Raw genomic sequence first — 20,147 nt, forward strand, 5'->3', positions numbered from 1 at the left:
ATTGGTTGACATTTCAATTTTTCTAAGCTATCTCTTTGGTCTTCTAAATATAGCGATTGTCATGGCAGATGATAAATGTACAGTAGTTTATGTTGGGGGAATAATACATGTTAGTAACTGGATTGAAGTGCTTAGGGAGGTATTTTCTTTTGATCCTTAATAGCTTTCGAAATCTAGCTCATGACAATCTTCTATCTTTGAGCTGACTTGAACTCACATCTTGAAGTGGAATAATAGCTTTTTATGACAGAGCTTTGAGACTTTGTAAATCAAAATTGTCAGGAACTCTTTTCAGTCTTAGTTGAGCAATAGATGGGTGAATGTATGTTTGAAGATAGTCAAGCCCCCTTTAACAGCACTTTCCATATCTGCGATCTTTGCCGTCTAGAAGGCCAAGGGGTATGGGAACACCATTACCTGTGAATGCTCCTCTAAGTCACACATCATCCTGACTTGAAACAATATCACCATTCCTTTTCTGTTTACAGCTAAAAATTGTGGAATCCCATTCGTAATACCACATGAACTATCGTGGTTCAAGGAAGCAGCTCACTACCATCTTCTCAAGGGCAATTAGCAATGGGCAACAAAAGCTGCCTAACCGGTGATGTCCATCCTCCATGAAAGAAAAAAAAAACATAAACACTTAAGTGTTAAGTTATTTCCCAAATCATAATGGCAACATCTGAAAATATACAAAGCTTTGTGCTTTCATTATGAATAAAAGATGAAGAAACGTAATATGGGTCAGCTTACAGCTCCCAAAACATTATGCTTAGAGATTGCTGCCTCTTGTCATCAAAGCCTAGGGATTAGAAATAGATCTTTTAATCCATTAAACCTGAGCAAATATAAATAAAGCCAGAAAATGTGGAAAGGTTAGTAAAGTGAAAGAAAATTGCAAATATAGAGCTAAATGTTGGAAGCACACCAAATCTTCCAGTACCTGCAAAGAGAAAAAGACATGCTAATGTCCTGCTTATAAAGCCTCTTTAAAAGAAAACTGAGAGGTAAGTAACCTTTTTCTTGTAAAGTTATTTCCTAGGCTTTCCACTAACTTTTCATTAATGTGCCCTTTTGCTCTTCGAGTGTTTTAATTACTTCCCTGAAAATGATCCATTGTATTATCTAACCAGTTCTTGCTATAACATCAGGCAATTATAGCATTATGACCAGTTGAGGAGGGATAGTTCTTTTTTTCACCCTCCTCACCCTGCCTGCTGATTGTGTATCAGTCAATCCATGTAACATTTTAACCACTTTGGAAATAGAACCAGATTGACTCAAGATTGAGATACAGACAGACTCTAACCTCACACCTTTAATACATTGTCTGAGCTGAGATACCGCCTTTTTATATAAAACCCTAAGTTATCTTGAGAATGTGGTTTAAAAGTAGTTCTGGGATTTACATATTAATGAACCAAAACCTGCAACTCACTCTAAAAGATGAAAGACTTAACAGACATCCAGTTTTGTTCAATATATCATTTCAGTTGTGTGACACTGTAATCTTTTGCTACAAATTCTATGTCTTGTGATCCTGCTCTACAGCTACCTGATGAAGGAGCAGTGCTCCGAAAGCTAGTGCTTCCAAATAAACCTATTGGACTATAACCTGGAGTTGTGTGGATTTTTAACTGAAAATAATGTCAGTTTTTGCTCAGATTGATCTTTGCTTATGGATGGTTTCATGAGCTTAGTTCAACCTCGTCAGATGATCACAGCAGCCATTTTAAGTCAGTATTTGTCCTTTTCAAAAGTTAATTTGATCCATGTATGTCTTAGATAGGTAAATCAGACGATGGAAGCTGAATATGAATAGTCCATGTTTACTAATATCATAACAATAGGGTTTGTAACACATCAGTAAGGTTGTGTTGTCACTTTAGTCCCACTTGTTTTTGTTTCTTTTCCACCTTACAGAGCAGTTTGCTTCCCTTCAATGTTTAGCTCTGAAATATGCTGACGTTCCCTCTCTAATGACTTCCTATCCATCATGTATGTATAAGAACATCTGAAATGCTGAAGATTAACATTTAATAGTTTGTCACCGTTTAATATGAGTCTGGGTGGGTTACTCTTTGAAGGGTTGGGCATGGGCTTGTGGGGCCCAAAGGCCTGTTTCCACACTGTAGGGAATCTAATCCAATAAATATCTTGCTTTTCCATTCTTCATACCAAAGTAAATAGCCTCACATTTCCCCTTTCACCTACTCAACCCATTTACTGACTATATCCTGTTGCTGAATCTGTCATCCACTCAGCTAAAATTCCCACCTAGCTTTGTATCTTTAGCAAACTAAATTACACTCAGTCCCTTCATCTAAGGCATTGCAATAGATTGATCTACAAGGAACTTTTTAAAAATTTAACATGGATCGCGAAGCAATTTTTTTTAAGTGAATGCTCAATCTTAGGGCCATTACAGGTCCTTAATGTCAAGTTATCATTTGGCAGATGGAGTAAAAATATATGTTACAGCTCTGTGGGGATTTGAAGCCAACGCTCTCCCTTGGGCTACGGTAGGATTGCAGGAATATGACTGAAATCATCACAATGGCAAACTGCACAAGCAATAAATATATAGACATCCCGGTGCCTTTTGTGGATTATAGTCTCAATAACTGAAAATGAGCCAAATAATCCATTTCTGTGGACGGACTACAGTTCGCTGTATACTCAGACTGCTGTTGAAGCATGCGGATTGGACATCTGGTAGGATTGAAACACAGGACTTTTTATCGTGGAACAAGTCACCATCACTCATTGTCTTGGCTCTACTATGAACAACACCCACATGCCTAAGGCACTGCAGAGCTGCAGTCGCCAGTGGAATTATCCTGTCAGGAAACAGAGTGCTGGAGGAAAATTATGCGGTCAGCCCGGGCAAATTTAAGTTGGAGAACTAGTGGTTTATTACAGTTGGAATAATGAGGAGGGGAACATAAAGGGGACAGGGACATAAAGAAGGTGCAGAACAGTTGGACCACGAGGTGTTGCACCAAATCATTAAAAGTAATGGAGCAGGCTGAGAAACCAGCTAATAAAACACACAGGGTGTGTAAATAAGGGCATAGAGTATAGAGCGAAGAGAAGATAAGAACACAAGAACTAGGATCAGGAGTAGGCCATCTGGCCCTTTGAGCCTGCTCCACCTTTCAATAAAGTCATGGCTGATCTTTTTGTGGCCTCAGCTCCACTGACCCACTGTCTCACCATAAACCTTAACTCCTTCATTGTTCAAAAGAATATCCATCTTAGCTTTAAAAACAATCAATGGAGAAATCTCAACTACACCGCTGGGCATGGAATTCCACAGATTCACAACCCTCTGGGTGATAAGATTGTAGAAAACCTGAATAAACCATTGGTTCAGCCTCAAGTAGAGTATTATGTCCAGTTCTGGACTCTATACTTATTGCAAGAATGACTCCAGGTATGAGGATATATTGGAGAAGATGAAGAAGAGAAGATTAAGTGAAGGTTTATTCGAGTGGTTCAAATTCTTGAGGGATCTAGGCAGAGTTGAGAGGGAAAGATATTGCCATTAGTGGATGGATGGGGAATATGAGACACATATTTAAGTAAAAAAAGTGTCGGTGACATAGAGTCTTAGAGTCACAGAGATGTACAGCATGGAAACAGACCCTTCGGTCCAACGCATCCATGCCGACCAGATATCCCAACCCAATCTAGTCCCACCTGCCAGCACCTGGCCCATATCCCTCCAAACCCTTCCTATTCATATACCCATCCAAATGCCTCTTAAATGTTGCAATTGTACCAGCCTCCACCACGTCCTCTGGCAGCTCATTCCATACCCATACCACCCTCTGCGTGGAAAAGTTGCCCCTTAGGTCTCTTTTATATCTTCTCCCTCTCACCCTAAACCTATGCCCTCTAGTTCTGGACTCTCCGAAACCAGGGAAAAGACTTTGCCTATTTATCCTATCTATGCCCCTCAGAATTTTGTAAACCACTATATGGTCACCCCTCAGCCTCCGACGCTCCTGGGAAAACAGCCCCAGCCTGTTCAGCCGCTCCCTGTAGCTCAGATCCTCCAACCCTGGCAACATCCTTGTAAATCTTTTCTGAATCCTTTCAAGTTTCACAACATCTTTCCGATAGGAAGGAGACCAGAATTGCATGCAATATTCCAACAGTGACCTAACCAATGTCCTGTACAGCCACAACATGACCTCCCAACTCCTGTATTCAATACTCTGACCAATAAAGGAAAGCATACCAAACGCCTTCTTCACTATCCTAACTACCTGCGACTCCACTTTCAAGGAGCTATGAACCTGCACTCCAAAGTTTCTTTGTTCAGCAACACTCCCTAGGATTTTACCATTAAGTGTATAAGTCCTGCTAAGATTTGCTTTCCCAAATGCAGCACCTCGCATTTATCTGAATTAAACTCCATCTGCCACTTCTCAACCCATTGGCCCATCTGGTCCAGATCCTGTTGTAATCTGAGGTAACCCTCTTCGCTGTCCACTACACCTCCAATTTTGGTGTCATCTGCAAACTTACTCACTATACCTCTTATGCTCGCATCCAAATCATTTATGTAAATGACAAAAAGTAGAGGACCCAGCACCGATCCTTGTGGCACTCCACTTTTCACAATAAGTGGTCAGGGTTTGGAATGCACTGCCTGTGAGTATGGTGGAGGTCAATTCAATCCAGACCTTTAACAGAGAATTGGAGAATTATCTGAAGAAAATTACAAACTGCAGGGCTATTAGGAAAAGATATAGGAGGGGAAATGGGGTCAGCGTCTCTTGCAGAAAGATAGCTGAAACATGGCAGCCTGAATGGTCTGCTTCTGTGCAGTCGGCATTCCATAATCTTTGAACAAAATCAAGGAATATCTCAAAGGAAGAAAATGTTACTGAGAACAAACAGCCTGCAAACCTCAGCAGAGCAACTTATACTGATAATTAAATTGCAATGCTCTTTGTTGTCAATCCATTTCATTTTACTGCCTTAGAACGATGCATAATAAGGATATGCCTGTTACTGTATCTGTGTTCTTTCCCCATAGTGTGTTACTAAACTCATAAAAACAACAATTGCCCCCTCCAAGTACAATTGACTTCTGCATTTTCATACGTCATAACATAGAATATTTATCACCTCATTCCATCTCTCACAAGGAGGTCTCTGCTCACTCGGCTGTGCAAAATCATAATTACAAACCTTTCACACGAGCCAAGCCATCATCTGAAAAGCAGGATTATTGAAAATATTTCAGGCAATTTTTCTTCAACTTTGCATTACAGGAGGGTCAATTTGCCCTAAATCCTGCCCCTGTGCTTTTCTTAAACTCCATCAGGCTGCACTGGGGGAAGCTCAGTGGTAAGCTGAAGTGATGGATAATATTTTATCGTACATTTATTGCAGTATATTATAGACCAGCTGTTTGCAATGATCTCTCTTATCTTGAAGGCACAAAAGAATACAGAAACAGCATAATGTACTCAAGGCAAACACAAGGAGCCTTTATGATTAGGATGCTATTTTGAGGATAGCATTCACATAAATACTGCCAGTTATTAAAGAACATTTTACCTAAAACCAATAAAGCACCGAAAATTGACCAATCTGTCCTTCTTTCTTGTTCAGAGAAAAGGAGAAAGGAGAATGTTATTGCAATTTAGTCAAATGACAGGTTTGAAAGATTATGCTTCACATTACATTATTGTCTGATATTATTTTGCTGTCTTTCCCCTTTCCCCTCATGCAACTTTTTATCTTTTCTATAATGAGAATGAAAGAGAGGGTAGTTTATTAAAAGGTAAAATGCGCGATTCAATGATGATGAATTGTACGTGAACTGAGTTTTATAAATACACAAAGGTTCTGTCAACTAACATGAGCAGCTTACTTACATAATCCCAATGATCCTATTCATGTTATGTTATTAGAGCACAGCTTAACAGCAAACCTGCCTTGTTGTGGTAACCTGTCAATATTCTTTGTTTTCAGATGCATTTTATCACCAGAACATTCCAACTTCTACAATGAGGAATTTCTCAGAAGTTTAACATTGTACGTTGAATGTGAATAACAGTCGGATAAACATTTGAAATATATATATATATGAAAGGGAGGTGATGGCATAGTGGTAATGTCACTTGACTAGTAATCCAGAACTCCAGCCAATGTCCTGGGGACATGGATCCGAATAATACCTTGGCAGATGGTGATATTTGAATTTTTTTTAAAATCTGGAATTAAAAGCTAGTGTAAGGGTGACCATGCTTCTGGTTGCTGTAAAAGCTCAGCTGGCTCAAAATGCCCTTCAGGGAAGGAAATCCATCATTCTGATCTGGTCTGGTCTGGTCTACATCGGAGAAAGTGACGACTGCAGATGCTGAAGATCAGAGCTTAAAAATGTGTTGCTGGAAAAGTGCAGCAGGTTCAGGCAGCATCAAAGGAACAGGAGAATCGACGTTTCGGGCATTTGATTCCTGAAGAAGGGCTTATGCCCGAAACGTCGATTCTCCTGTTCCTTTGATGCTGCCTGGTCTACATTGGACTCCAGCAATGTGGGTGACTTTTAACTAGCAATTAGGTAGGGATAAAAATTTCACAAATGAATAATAAAATGAGCTAGAGGGAAAGGTAATAGGATCAGTTCTGAAAGTCCTCCAGTATAAGGCTGGCACTGACATGATGAGTTGAATGGCTTCATGTGGACATACGTATCTGGAGCAGGATAAGGCCATCCAACACCATGAGCATGTTCTACTGTTCGGGAAGATTGGATTGGATTGTGGCTTCAACCTAACTTTCCTGTTAAGACTCTATACCTCTTTGACTTTATTTGTTAGTCAAGTACATATCTAACAACGCCTTCAAATTACTCACTGACACCATGAATACTGCTCTCTGGGCTGAGAATTACACAGACTCATGACCCTCAGAGGAAAACAAATTCGCTTCATCTCTCCAACTTGAATGGAAAATCTCTTATTTTTAAATGTGGCCCCGAGTTCTAGTCACTTAAATATTCCATTATAAAACCTACAATTTTAGGCCAGCAAGAAAAAAAAAGACATAAATAATGGGCAAAATGCTTGATTGTGCCACCAGTTGAAGCTTATAATAACATAATTGAAGATATAACAGTATTACAGCCTTTGTTGCTGCTTCCAATCTCAACAGGGTAGTTTGTAACTCTAACCTAGCAATACATTGTCAACCTTGGCTGGAGGGCAGATCTGGATGTATAGTGCCACTCTATACACCCCAAGAACATAGAACATAGAACAATACAGCGCAGAACAGGCCCTTCGGCCCTCGATGTTGCGCCGACCTGTGAACTACTCTCAGCTCGTCCCCCGACACTATCCCATCATCATCCATGTACTTATCTAAGGGTTGTTTAAATCTCCCTAATGTGGCTGAGTTGACTACATTAGCAGATAGGGCATTCCACACCCTTACCACTCTCTGCGTAAAGAACTTTCCTCTGACATCTGTCTTACAACACCCCTCAATTTGTATTTATGCCCTCTCCTACACGCTGATGTCATCATCCTAGGAAAAAGTATTTCACTGTCTACCCTATCTAATCCTCTGACCATCTTGTGTATTTCTATCAAATCGTCTCTTAGCCTTCTTCTTTCCAATGAGAACAGACGCAAGTCTCTCAGCCTTTCCTCATAAGACCTTCCCTCCAGACCAGGCAACATCCTGGTAAATCTCCTCTGCACCTTTTCCAATGCTTCCACATCCTTCCTGTAATGGGGCGACCAGAACTGTACATGATATTCCAAGTGTGGCCGCACCAGCATTTTATATAGAAGAATAACAGGGATATTGTATCTTTTGTTTATGATGTTTATCGGTTTTGTTGCATAGTTTAATTTGGCAGTAGCGTGATACAATAATTGTAAATGAAACCCGAGGAGAAGGGAAGGGAACAATATTAGTCACAGAGTCAGAGGGATGTACAGACTCTTGGGTCCAACTCATCCATGTCAACCAGATATCCTAAATTAATATAGTACCATTTGGCATTCTCATCCAGAGAGCAATGCTCATGGTGTCATTGAGTATTTTGAAGGCAGAGTTAGATAGGTTCTTGACTCAATAATGAATTGAAAGGGTTTAAGAGGGAAATGAGCCAAATGCTGGCAAATGAGACTTCTCAGATTCCACATGATCATAGAGCAGGAGAAAGTGAGGTCTGCAGATGCTGGAGATCAGAGCTGAAAATGTGTTGCTGGAAAAGCGCAGCAGGTCAGGCAGCATCCCGGGAACAGGAGAATCGACGTTTCGGGCATAAGCCCTGAAGAAGGGCTTATGCCCGAAACGTCGATTCTCCTGTTCCCGGGATGCTGCCTGACCTGCTGCGCTTTTCCATGATCATAGAGCAATCAGGTTTTAATATTGTGAGAGATTTTGGGCCTCAGAGACATTCTAAATTAATGGCTTAACAGCATGAGTCTAAGAAATTGTCATATATTGATGATAGTCATATGACAGGTGAACAATCTATCAGAGGGTGTATCTAAACACCTCTGGTATTCTACCTGTCTCAATAGAAAATACATCACTACAAAGTCCTTGTTGAAATGAATAGTAACAGCAGAAGACTCATCTGAAACACAATCAGACCCCACCTCTAGAAAATGAAACATCAGATGGACATAAAAATCCCATGGCATTATCCTGGAGAGAGAAAATTATCTTCCCCTTTGTCCAAGCCAATATCTATTCCTCAATAACATCACTATAAATAGTGAAGCTGGCCTATAATACATTGTTATTTGTGAGAGCCTACTGTGCAAATTGGCCACTTTCCCCAAATTACAGATGTAACAGTTACTCCACTACAAAACTTAAGTAGTCATTTTAAAGCACTTTGGGGGTGTCCTGTGATCACGAAAGGTGCTAACTGAATGCAAGCCCCTTTTATATACTACACATATATATTACATTTATCTATAAAAGAGAGAGAAAATGCCTAACAGAATAGAGACGGAGAAAATTTGAAAAAATATTGATTTATCTTGAAACTTGCTGCCCTGATCTTGAAGTACCAGCACATTTAAACAGATGACCCAGGATTAAAAAAATGAATCGCATGTAAAGATCCTCTGACAGAAATGTTTGAGCTCTAAGATTTATGATGATAGTTTCTCAGAATAACATGAACTCCCAGGTTCAGTGCGAGGCCTCTTTGTTGAAGTTATTGGTGGAACATGATGACAGCTCACATGTTCAGGCAAATCACCAGTACATTACTTCATAATTCCTCAAGCTGGATATATAGGGTGTCCAGTTTTACTACACAGACTAGGTGGAAGCATTGATCATCATTTACAAGGTCTCTTCTCAATGCATGGTTAATAATTCACAGTGCTAGCCACTTTTATTAGAAAAGAAATTATAAATATTTCTTCACTTCCACTTGAATCAGTGTAAGACTACCACCCCTCCCCCACCCATACTCATAACATCAATAATATGGAGTTAAAGTAATGTGTGATGTTTTGATTCATTTATTCAATCATTGGCAGTCCCTGCCAGACAAACATGACTCTCTCCCAACCTTGGGTTGAGTGTCTAGGTGACTGTACAGACCAAAGCAGCTTCTGCAGGCTCTGTTACACTTGGGGCAGAAGGTGGTTGGGGGAAGGGGGTAGGTTGGCCATTGGTGTGGCAGCGCACTCCTTATGCGGTTTTCCACTGGCTTCCGCTCATTCCCAGCAGCATGTCGCAAGGTGCTTAATGCCTTCCCGAATGCTCTTCCTCCACTTTGGATGGTCTTGGGCCAATGATTCCCAAGTGTTTGTAGGAATGCCGCACTTCACCAGTCAGGCCTTGGGGTATCACTGAAGTTTTTCCTCGGTTCGTCAAATGTGTGGACGACATGCAGCCAGGTATTACACCTTTTAGGCCATCGACTGATTGTGGTTGCATTAAAACACAGCTTTGGAAGATTGGCACTCAGGTTCCATGCTATAAAATGAATGTAAAGTTTGCAGATTGCTGACCTTTGTTAAACAGCATATCGCCGAATCCCAGGGAGGTTGAGAATCTGGTGCCCTTCTGAAGACTATTCTTGCAGTATTGTGTCAATTAGTGGATGTCTTCTCTTTCCTAAAAGGATGTTGGCTCATTTAAAAACCAATGCGTCCAGATCTATAAAATATTAATGATGTCAGACATAGTGGTGCTCATGGGCACAGAGTACTGGCTCTGGGTTATGCCAGCTTTTGACAAGTCAAAGAGGAAATCTAAGATGATGCTTTAGGGACCGAAACATTTAGCTATGTCAAATTCCGTCTCCATTCCCAAACAGTTAACAGAGCTTTCATTTTGCTATTTATTATTTAAGAACTTTTTATCGTGGTTGGCTGTTAAATCAGAGCGGGTTCCCAATGTTCGATCTTTTACATTTGGTTTCTGTAGAATTGCAGTGGATTTGCAGACTCAGGTAAAAATCCAAAAGATCATCAAAATGGTGCTTTTGTTTTCATTTGTCATGGTATTGATGGCAGCTATTGGCAGATGGGTTCACCCATTCTCCCTTGCTCCACAAAAGAAATAAATATTAAACATTATAGTGCATAAAATGCTTCTCCACAGGTTATGGAGTTATGTGGATATGTGGTAGGTCAGGTTCAATGCAAAGAAACATGAGGTGATATAATTTGGTAGGAAGAACAGTGAAAGACAATATAAAATAAATGTACAATAGTTTGGGGGAACAGGAGCAGAGGGACCAAGAGGTATATATTCACAGATCATCAAAGGTGGCAGGATGTACAAGTCTGCTTGGCTTTAATAACTGGAGCATAGAGTACAAGAACAAGGAGCTGATGTCAAATATGTATAAGATACTTATTAGACCTTGGCTGGAGCATTGCATATGGTTCAGGAAACTCCGTTATAGGAAAGATGCATTGGTGAGAGTGCAGAAGCAATTTACAAGAATTGTGGGGTGGCACAGTGGCTCAGTGGTTAGCACTGCTGCCTCAAAGCACCAGGGACCTGAGTTCAATTCCCGCCTCAGGTGACTGTCTGTGTGGAGTCTGCGCATTCTCTCTGTGTCTGTGTGGGTTTCCTTCGGGTACTCCCAGTTTTCTCCCACAATCCAAAGATGTGCAGGTCACGTGAACTGACCATGATAAATTGCCCATAGTGTTCAGGGACGTGTAGGTGAGGCACATTAGTCAGGGGTAAATGAGGAGTAATAGAGTAGGGGAATGGGTCTAGTTGGGTTACTCTTCAGAGGGTCAGTGTGGATTTGTTGGCCCGAAGGGCCTGTTTCCACTCTGTAGGGATTCTGTGAGTAATTTCAGGAATGGGGAAACTTCAGCTATGAGGATAGATTGAAGTTAGAGAGAAGGAGACCAAGAAGAGAACTGAACATGTTTTTCAAAATTATGGGCAGCTTGCATAGAATAGACAGGAAGAAGCTGTGCATGATAGTTTAGTCTGCTGAAGAGTTAGAGACTAATGTTAATCAACTTCTGAAGAAATGTGGAATGACATGGAAGTAATTATATGCAATGGAGTCAGCCATTCACACAGAATATGCCCTCCCTTCCCAGACGTTCACATAGTCTTAATCTATATCATTAGGAACTGACTTTTGTACAGGACACATGAGAAAGTGTCTAGAGAAGCTCAACTTTTCCAATTATCTTTGAAACTGAGTTTGAAATTCAACAACTAACGTTTCCCTTTTGAAGAGTTTCTGCTGCTTCTGGAAATATTTCAGAATTTCACTGTAAGTGTGACGGTATACATGGCAAAGTGTTAGATTCTTCTGGGCAGGGGGCTTACTGGGAAAGGATTTGTCTGGAAATCCTATACACAGTGTAACATGGAACAGCTGAGAGGCAGTGTGACAAGGTTACACCATGGGTGAAGGATTCTAATGACATTATACACCACAGAAAGATATTACGGTTGCTTTCAAACTCATTAGCACCCCAGTGACTGCGTCAGAACTGGCAAATTATTTCAACCCTGCTGTTTTTTTCAAAAGTTATAAATGACATCGATGGGATAATTCCTTACTTGTGAGTGTTGTGTGCCCTGCCACTTTGTGCACTCGCATATCAACAATTCTCATGTTGAAAAGTCATCGCATCATAATCTGGATTGCAACTATTAGTCACGTCTGTTTCCAAAATTGACGTTATCTGTGTGACTTTGGCTTCTTGTGAGTCACCCAGGGTTACTCTTTACTTATCCCCCTCCATTCTCTTCCCTCCGACTTCCAGACTTTATTAAACTTAACTCCTTGATGAACTCCTTGCAGTCACTTTGATACCATCGGGAAAGTTATTAGAATGTTATTGTTTATTGCACTATCTGCTGAATGTTGTTATTGGACAGGCCTGTCAACTAAGGGAAACTGCTGGAATGCAAAATTGTGGGTGGTTTTCACAACATCATTTCAACGTTAGTTCAATGGAGAAAGAAAAAGCCACTGCTGTGAAAGCTGCCAGCAAAGCTTCTAACTCCTAGGGAAAAGAAAAGACAGACAAGCAGCATATAATTTAGACCCGGTGATGCCAAGACTGGCAATTGCAAGGGGGGGATGTTTATTTTCTCAAACTCTTTCATTAGTACCCATTTACTGGGCACTCGAAGAAGCAAGAATGCCCAGAGTTGTGTGATAACTCAATGGCACACGCCTCACATGTTTTGGCTGGATGGGGCAGGGTGCTCTAAACTCCTGCTTCAAATGGTTAAGCATCTCAGTGATGCAGATAATGGGGCACTGCTTTCCTCTCTGCCAGCTGCAACTCCAGCAGTAGAATTGAATGCCTCATTATAATGGCCCAGCACGGTCAAGCAATGAGCACTGCAGGTTTGCATGTTTAATAGGGCTGAAAGAAACCTCCTTTGTTGCAATAGGAACTATTTCTGATCTGCTGCTCTTTCCTTGTTTTAATTCCCCTCATACCTCATGGGCTCTGACAATCTTATTTAATTATTTCCCTTCCACTGCATCACTGCGGGCAATGAGAATGTCTCAAGGTGAGATGGTGGGGAGAAGGGACTAGGTAGGACAAGAATGCACAGAAGGATCACCACCATATCTGAACCTACAGGTGGAGTTGACTGGATCATAAATTGTTACACAATGCAGGCAAAAGCTCCGACCGAAAGCTGACAAAGAGAAAGCAAAACCTAAAGGAAGTCAAAGTCTTTTAAACTGCGAGAGGAAAATCTGACTCTTTGTCAGCCCAACTTTTGACCTTTTTAAAATTCTGAAGGAGGAGAGTTCAAATTACTTCAATCACCCTTTGCCCTGGGAAAAGGAATGGGCCATTCCGTCTCTAGCACCTGACCCAACATTCAATTCTATTGTAGCTCGGACGCTGCCTGACCTGCTGTGCTTTTCCAGCACCACTCTGATCTAAACTCTGGTTTCCAGCATCTGCAGTCCTCACTTTTGCCTAATCTTTATTGTAACTCTACCTACATACTTTGGCTCAATACTTCTTACTACCTTTACCTAACAAAAGAACTGAAAATCACAGGTTCCCACATCACATTGTGTAAGGAGGTTTCTCCAGGCATCACCTCTGAGCAGCCCAGCACATAATTGAAGATTGTTTCTAACCTTTTCTTCTGCACTCAAAAATGGAAATTGCGGGAGAAACTCAGCAGGTCATGAAGAGTCACTGGACCTGAAACATTAATTCTGCTTTCTTCCCACAGATGCTGCCAGACCTGCTGAGTATCTCCAGCAATTTCCATTTTTGAGTGCAGAAAAAAAGGTTAGAAACAATCTTCAATTTGTTTCAGATCTCCTGCATCTGCAATTCTTTGTTTTATGTATGTTCTGCACTCTATCGCCAGAGGGGATGCTTGTTCTTACTAGATATTTTCTAATGAACCTGTTCAGAAATGGAGCAGGTGAGACCTCAACCTAACCCCACCTACAACAAAAGCCTCAAGATTGCCTTTAAATCTTTTTAATCATCTCGAATGCTTTAATAAACAATTCAGTGTCTCCTCTATGCAGCTGTTACTATCAAATAGCCAAGGAGAAGTAGAAGCCACCAGAATATTTTTCATTCTTTTGAGGAGGTGGAGGATGGAGGCGCTGGTCTTACAGCATTGTGGTAATGCTCCCACCTCTGGGCTAGAAGATCCATGTTTCTGTCCCACTTCAGGGTGTGACAGCCACAGAGCTGTGCCGTAATAATCCATAGGAAACCTAAACTTCATTTAGTATCAACATTAGCACAAGCAGAACAGGGGATAATAACAAAACTAGATCAGTCGAGGAAGATAGCTAAGTCTATGTTCAGTATTAGAAATGTGATGTGAGTGAGTCTTCATGTTTCTCTGTCAGGCAGATTTCGAGTTAGTTTCTAGACAAAATTTGCATTGGATGTTGAAAATTTATAGGGTAAAATCCAGCTCTGTGGAATTAGTATGTGATTACATTGATATGAAGTTCCTTGTCCAGCAGCACAATGTAAGAACTCATTCATCAACTTTAAATATGCTGTCACAAACAATACAATCTCAACCCATTAGTCTTGAAATTCAGGAGACCAAATGCTGCCTTCCAGTTGAGCCTCAATGGTATACAAAATGTCAGTTATACAGAAGGTAAAGAGTTAAAATTCTAAACTTCTGAACCTGATATTGCATGATGAATGATATCATATAATCCTTTGAAGGAATTTTACAATTCTGATCTCTCATTATGGATGGAAGGTATTTCTAGATATTTTGAATCAACCTGTTTAGATATGTTGTGAAACACTTCTGGAGCAGGAGGGACTGGAACCTAGGATTCCTGATCTAATGGTAGAGATACTATTATAACATCATAAGAGCACTTGGAAGTTATATTTAAACAGTTGTTATGAAGTTGAAGGTATGTACTGCACCTTTAAGAGAGAGCAATGGCCATTGAGATAGAAACGCCTGGAGATCTAACATCTTGTACGCCAAGGAATTAGGAAACACTCTCTATCAAAGATACCTTTTCATATGAAACACATTTGCAGTAAAAAGAAAGACGACGACCCAGGGACATCTTAGGCAGAAAAAGAAAGACACAGGAGAAGACAGCAGCTGTGTGGTTTTGAAATTAAGCTGATGAAATTTTAATAAGTGTCTTATTAGAACAGTATATTGTTGTAGAGTTGGAGGCAGATAGTAAGCAGTTAAGAGAAAGGAGGGCTTAGAGTTGTGAATAGTTGTTGCTTAATGTTCACTTTTAGAGTTGAAAATAAATTGATATTATTTTCTTTAAGTTGTGGAATTTGGGAGTTCTCTGTCATTCATAGTTTAACAGGTTATGAGGTGAGGTGAGCTTTTCTGGATGTTTGGGTTTAAGTATCAGAGGGGTTCACCACCGTGTCCTAACACTGTATAAATCAACAGTGTAAGTCTTTCAAATTGAAGTTGCTCAAAATACTCGAGTGGTGGTTTTAACATCATACAGTTTTATCTTCTTGTAGTGCCCATTGTGTAACCCATGAAAATTCCAATTCGCTTTTTCCCTGACACGTTAGCAATGATCTAACTAGATGCAACAATGACATTGGATTGGAAGCAAACTGGGTCGATTTCCTAGAACATAGCCAAATGTCTTCTGTCACAGTGATTATCTGGTGCAATTTAAAATTAAGAACTGAAGAAGTGTCATTGGACCTGAAATGTTAACTCTGCTTTCTCTCCACAGATGTTGCCAGACCTGTTGAGTTTCTCCAGTGTCTATTTTTGCTTCAGATCATAGGTCTTTCTATCATTTTAATGAATACTATAGACTAGGCTGAAAGAAAAATTGGTAAATCACTGCTTTTCTTGCCCTTTTTATCAGGTAAAAATACAAATTATGTTTCCATATTGTCAGGAAGAATGACACAAATGAGATAAGTAACTGGTAAATAATTGATAATTAATGAAGTTTTATTTGGCAAAGTTTTAGATTAGATTACTTACAGTGTGGAAACAGGCCCTTCGGCCCAACAAGTCCACACCGACCCGCCGAAGCGCAACCCACCCATACCCCTACATTTACCCCTTACCTAACACTACGGGCAATTTAGCATGGCCAATTCACCTGACCTGCACATCTTTGTGACTGTGGGAGGAAACCGGAGCACCCGGAGGAAACCCACGCAGACACAGGGAGAACGTGCAAACTCCACACAGTCAGTCGCCTGAGTTGGGAATTGAACCCAGGTCTCTGGTGCTGTGAGGCAGCAGCGCTAACCACTGTGCCACCGTGCCGCCCACGATGCCAAATGATTTGTTTCAAGTCCTTTCTGATGCCTCAGAAGAAGTTTACCTTGTCCCCACTCATTGATCGAGTAGGCTTGGTGACACTAAAAATTATGCAATACCTAAACATTGCTTTGTAGCATTTGACTTATCTTCACTGTGGAAACGTTGGAACACTAAATGGAATGTTGAATGATCTACAAAAAGCAAAGTCATAATTTGGTGTGTTAGTGTGAAGCAGGGAATATTCTGAACAGCATGATACGTAGGAATTGTTTTGAAAGACATCAAAACAAAATACAATCAAGACAATGCACATTGAGAGCAGATAAAGAAAATTGTTTGCAAACTAGTTTGCAATAATGTTGATGGACTTAGAAACCTCCCACATTTAGAGACACAGGAGGCATGCAAATACACACATTTACATCTGTTTTCCTACCTCACATTTTCTGGAACATTCCCTAGCCTGTCACCAGAGGCTTATAAATTGAAGAACACCATGCTACATTGAGTGCAGCTGACCAGGAAACCGTCCCAATCTTATTACATACAAGAGGCATTTTGGAAGGATTTGTATGATGATAAGAGATCCATTATGGCATTTGAGACAACTTTTATGGTGAATACAATCCTTAGAAAGTTTGTATTTCTTTCAAAACAAAAGCTAACATCTTCCATCTTGCTTTTTCGTTGTTCCATATCTCACCTTAAAATTACCTTGGCTAACCCAAATGCAATGAAAACAAGTCAAGGGGCTTGAATCTTGTACATTATGTTATGATCATGTGAAGAGGGGGAGACTGGATCCCTCTTTTTAAGCTTTGCTTGATTAGTCACAACAACTTTTTTATTTCTTTTTCACCTTATAACTATCACACATCAATTAAAGTATAGTGAACTACATCAAAATGAAGGAGAAAAATGACAAGATTTCTTGAAGGTAAGAATTAGGAATCCAATTATTCACGAGACATTTAAGGGATTATTTCAGAATATACAGAATAGATACATTCCAACGAGCAATAAATATTGTAAGGAATGAACTCACTTTTCTGCTTAACTAGAAGTGTTAAAGTTGCCTGGACTGGAAGGTTTGAATTATAAGAAGAGATCGGATAGGCCGGGACTTTTTTTACTGGAGCGTAGGAGACTAAGGGGTGACCTTGCAGAGGTATATAAAATTATGAGAGGTATTGATAAAGTGGATAGCTAATAGCTTTTCCCCAGAGTAGGGGAGTCTAAAACTCAAGGTCATAGGTTTAAGATGACAGGGGAAAGATACAAACCAGTCCAGAATGGCAATTTTTGCACACTGAGGGTGTTGAGTGTCTATAACAGGCTGCCAGAGGTAGTGATGGAAGCGAATACAATTTCGTCATTTAAGAAACATTTAGACAGGTACATGGATGGTATAGATATGGAGGGATATGGATCAAATGCAGGCAAATTGAACTAGTTTAAATTCTGAAAACTAGTTTTATAACTAGCGGCATGGGTAAGTTGGGCCAAAGGGCCTGTTTCCATGCTGTAGACCTCTATGACTCTTTGATTCTATTAATATCAAAGAAAAAACATAGTTAGTTAAAGAAAAGTGGCAGGTCAGAAGATGGGACATGTATCAAAATCAATTAAGATTTGTGCCAGGTATTCTTGGTGAAGGAGCAGACAGTGTCTATCAATACTCCTGAGATATTTCGAGGGAGGTGGGTACCGTTATGGTGCATTTTTGAGAGAGAGCGAGTAAGAGAAAATGGCTTTGATCTTCTTATTTTTATCAGTTCTGTTTTCTTTATTGCTCACTTTGTAGATTCTGATGACTAGAATGATTATTTCTTTTCTCAAGTTGGATGATCAGCAGGAATGATCAGGTTGCCCTATGAAGAAAGGTTGGACAGGCTGGGTTTATTCCCTTGGAGTTTAGAAAAGTGAGCTGTGATTTGGTTGAGGTTTAAAAGACGCTGAGTGGTCTTAACAAGGTGGATGCGGAAACAATCCTTTTGTGAGCAAGTCTAGAACTAGGGGACACCAAATGAAAATTAGAGTTGACCCCTTTTTGAACAGAGATGAGGGTTGTGTGACTTTGGAACCCTCTGCCTCAGAAAGCGATAGAAGCAATCCCATTGAATATATTTCAGGCAGATGTGGATACATTCTTGTTAGGCAAGGGAATCATAGATGATCAAGTGGGAGATGAAAATGTGGAATTTGGAACAGAAACAGAACAGCTATGATCTTATTGAATGGTGGAGCTGGATTGAAGGGCTGAATAGCCTAATGATTCTTATGTTGAGATGTGTATGTGCATAACTTTCAGAAAGGTATGAACTACCCAGGCAATGCAGATTTGAGTTTCAGTGCCTTTTAGAACAATGTCAGTTTGGCTCATGTTTGCTGACATGTTTTCTTTAAAAACCACTTTGGCCGATGAGGCTCTCAAATATTAAAATCTGATAATAGTAATTAAATAAAGATAGGCCCAGTTTGCCATTATTGTAACAATTTTCTCGTTCCAGCAAATGCCTGAACCCAGGAGTCATCTAAAACACAGCCTGGAAAATCAACTAGAAACTATCAAAGAAGAGAAGAAATTTTAAGCATCACCACAAAAATAAACTTGATCATGTGATTAAATCAATCTACGTATATACAGCAGACATATCTTTCAAGTTGGACATGCTTTCAGTTATGGAGTCATAGAGTCATAGAGACACAGAGTCATGGAGATGTACAGCATGGAAACAGACCCTTTGGTCCAACCCGTCCATGCTGACCAGATATCCCAACCCAATCTAGTCCCACCTGCCAGCACTTGGCCCATATCCCTCCAAACTCTTCCTATTCATATACCCATCCAAATGCCTCTTAAATGTTGCAATTGTACAGCCTCCACCACTTCCTCTGACACCTCATTCCATACATGTACCACCCTCTGCCTGAAAAAGTTGCCCCTTAGATCTCTTTTATATCTTCCCCCTCTCACCCTAAACCTATGCCTTCTAGTTCTGGACTCCCCGACCCCAGGGAAAAGACTTTACCTATTTACCCCATCCATGCCCCTCATAATTGTGTAAACTTCTATAAGGTCACCCCTCAGCTTCCAACACTCCAGGGAAAACAGCCCCAGCCTGTTTAGCCTCTCCCTATAGCTCAAATCCTCCAACCCTGGCAACATCCTTGTAAATCTTTTCGGAACCCTTTCAAGTTTCACAACATCTTTCTGATAGGAAAGAGACCAGAATTGCATGCAATATTCCAACAGTGGCCTAACCAATGTCCTGTCATAGAGATGTACAGCACAGAAACAGACTCTTTGGTCTAACTCTTCCATGTCAACCTGGTATCCTAAACTAATCTAGTCCCATTTGCCAGCATTTGGACCCATATCCAGTTGAGGTACCATTTTAAAAAAAAATCTAATCAGAAAATCTCTTTGTGTGTGAACTGAAAATGTAATCTAGCAGATTTACCATATTGATATTGTCTTTTCTTTCAAACATTCTTTCCATCTACGTTTCCTTTCTTCATTATTATTTTGAAAACACGGAAGAATGATACAAAAGTAGTATTAAAGCTTTAAATAATATTCTGTTTTGTAAAGTGGTAATTAAATTTGGTGCTTTTCTCCATTAAATTTATACCTGTTACATTACATGTATCAGAGTAGAAACCTTCCTTTAAAATTGTCAGTATTCTATTGGAGGTATGACAGCACAATCTTATAAATCCTCACGGACCCTTCCAACTGACATTTGTTGATATAAGATACTCTAGTGACTGGTTACCTAGTTTATTCTAAGATGTTGTCAGCAGTCCGAAGCGTAATTGCATTACACACAGCTTAGTAGCTCCTCCAACTGTACATGATGTCACTTCTGAAACTGAGCAAAGCAAATGAACAAAATAAA

The 20,147-nt window shown here is 40.1% G+C and overlaps 1 long non-coding RNA gene across 1 annotated transcript; it reads left to right on the top strand.

Moving 5' to 3' along the window:
• The first annotated feature begins 909 nt into the window (after window positions 1-909).
• Window positions 910-19,669, top strand: LOC122539668 (uncharacterized). The gene is made up of 4 exons (XR_006309142.2): window positions 910-1,010; window positions 5,998-6,060; window positions 17,132-17,182; window positions 18,756-19,669. It is a non-coding gene; the product is annotated as an uncharacterized LOC122539668 (long non-coding RNA).
• Window positions 19,670-20,147: the final 478 nt, after the last annotated feature.

The sequence above is a fragment of the Chiloscyllium plagiosum genome, unplaced genomic scaffold (assembly GCF_037043375.1).
Source record: "Chiloscyllium plagiosum isolate Xiang-an unplaced genomic scaffold, Cpla_swu_hap1 HiC_scaffold_32, whole genome shotgun sequence".
In the NCBI taxonomy this organism is placed as follows: Eukaryota; Metazoa; Chordata; class Chondrichthyes; order Orectolobiformes; family Hemiscylliidae; genus Chiloscyllium; species Chiloscyllium plagiosum.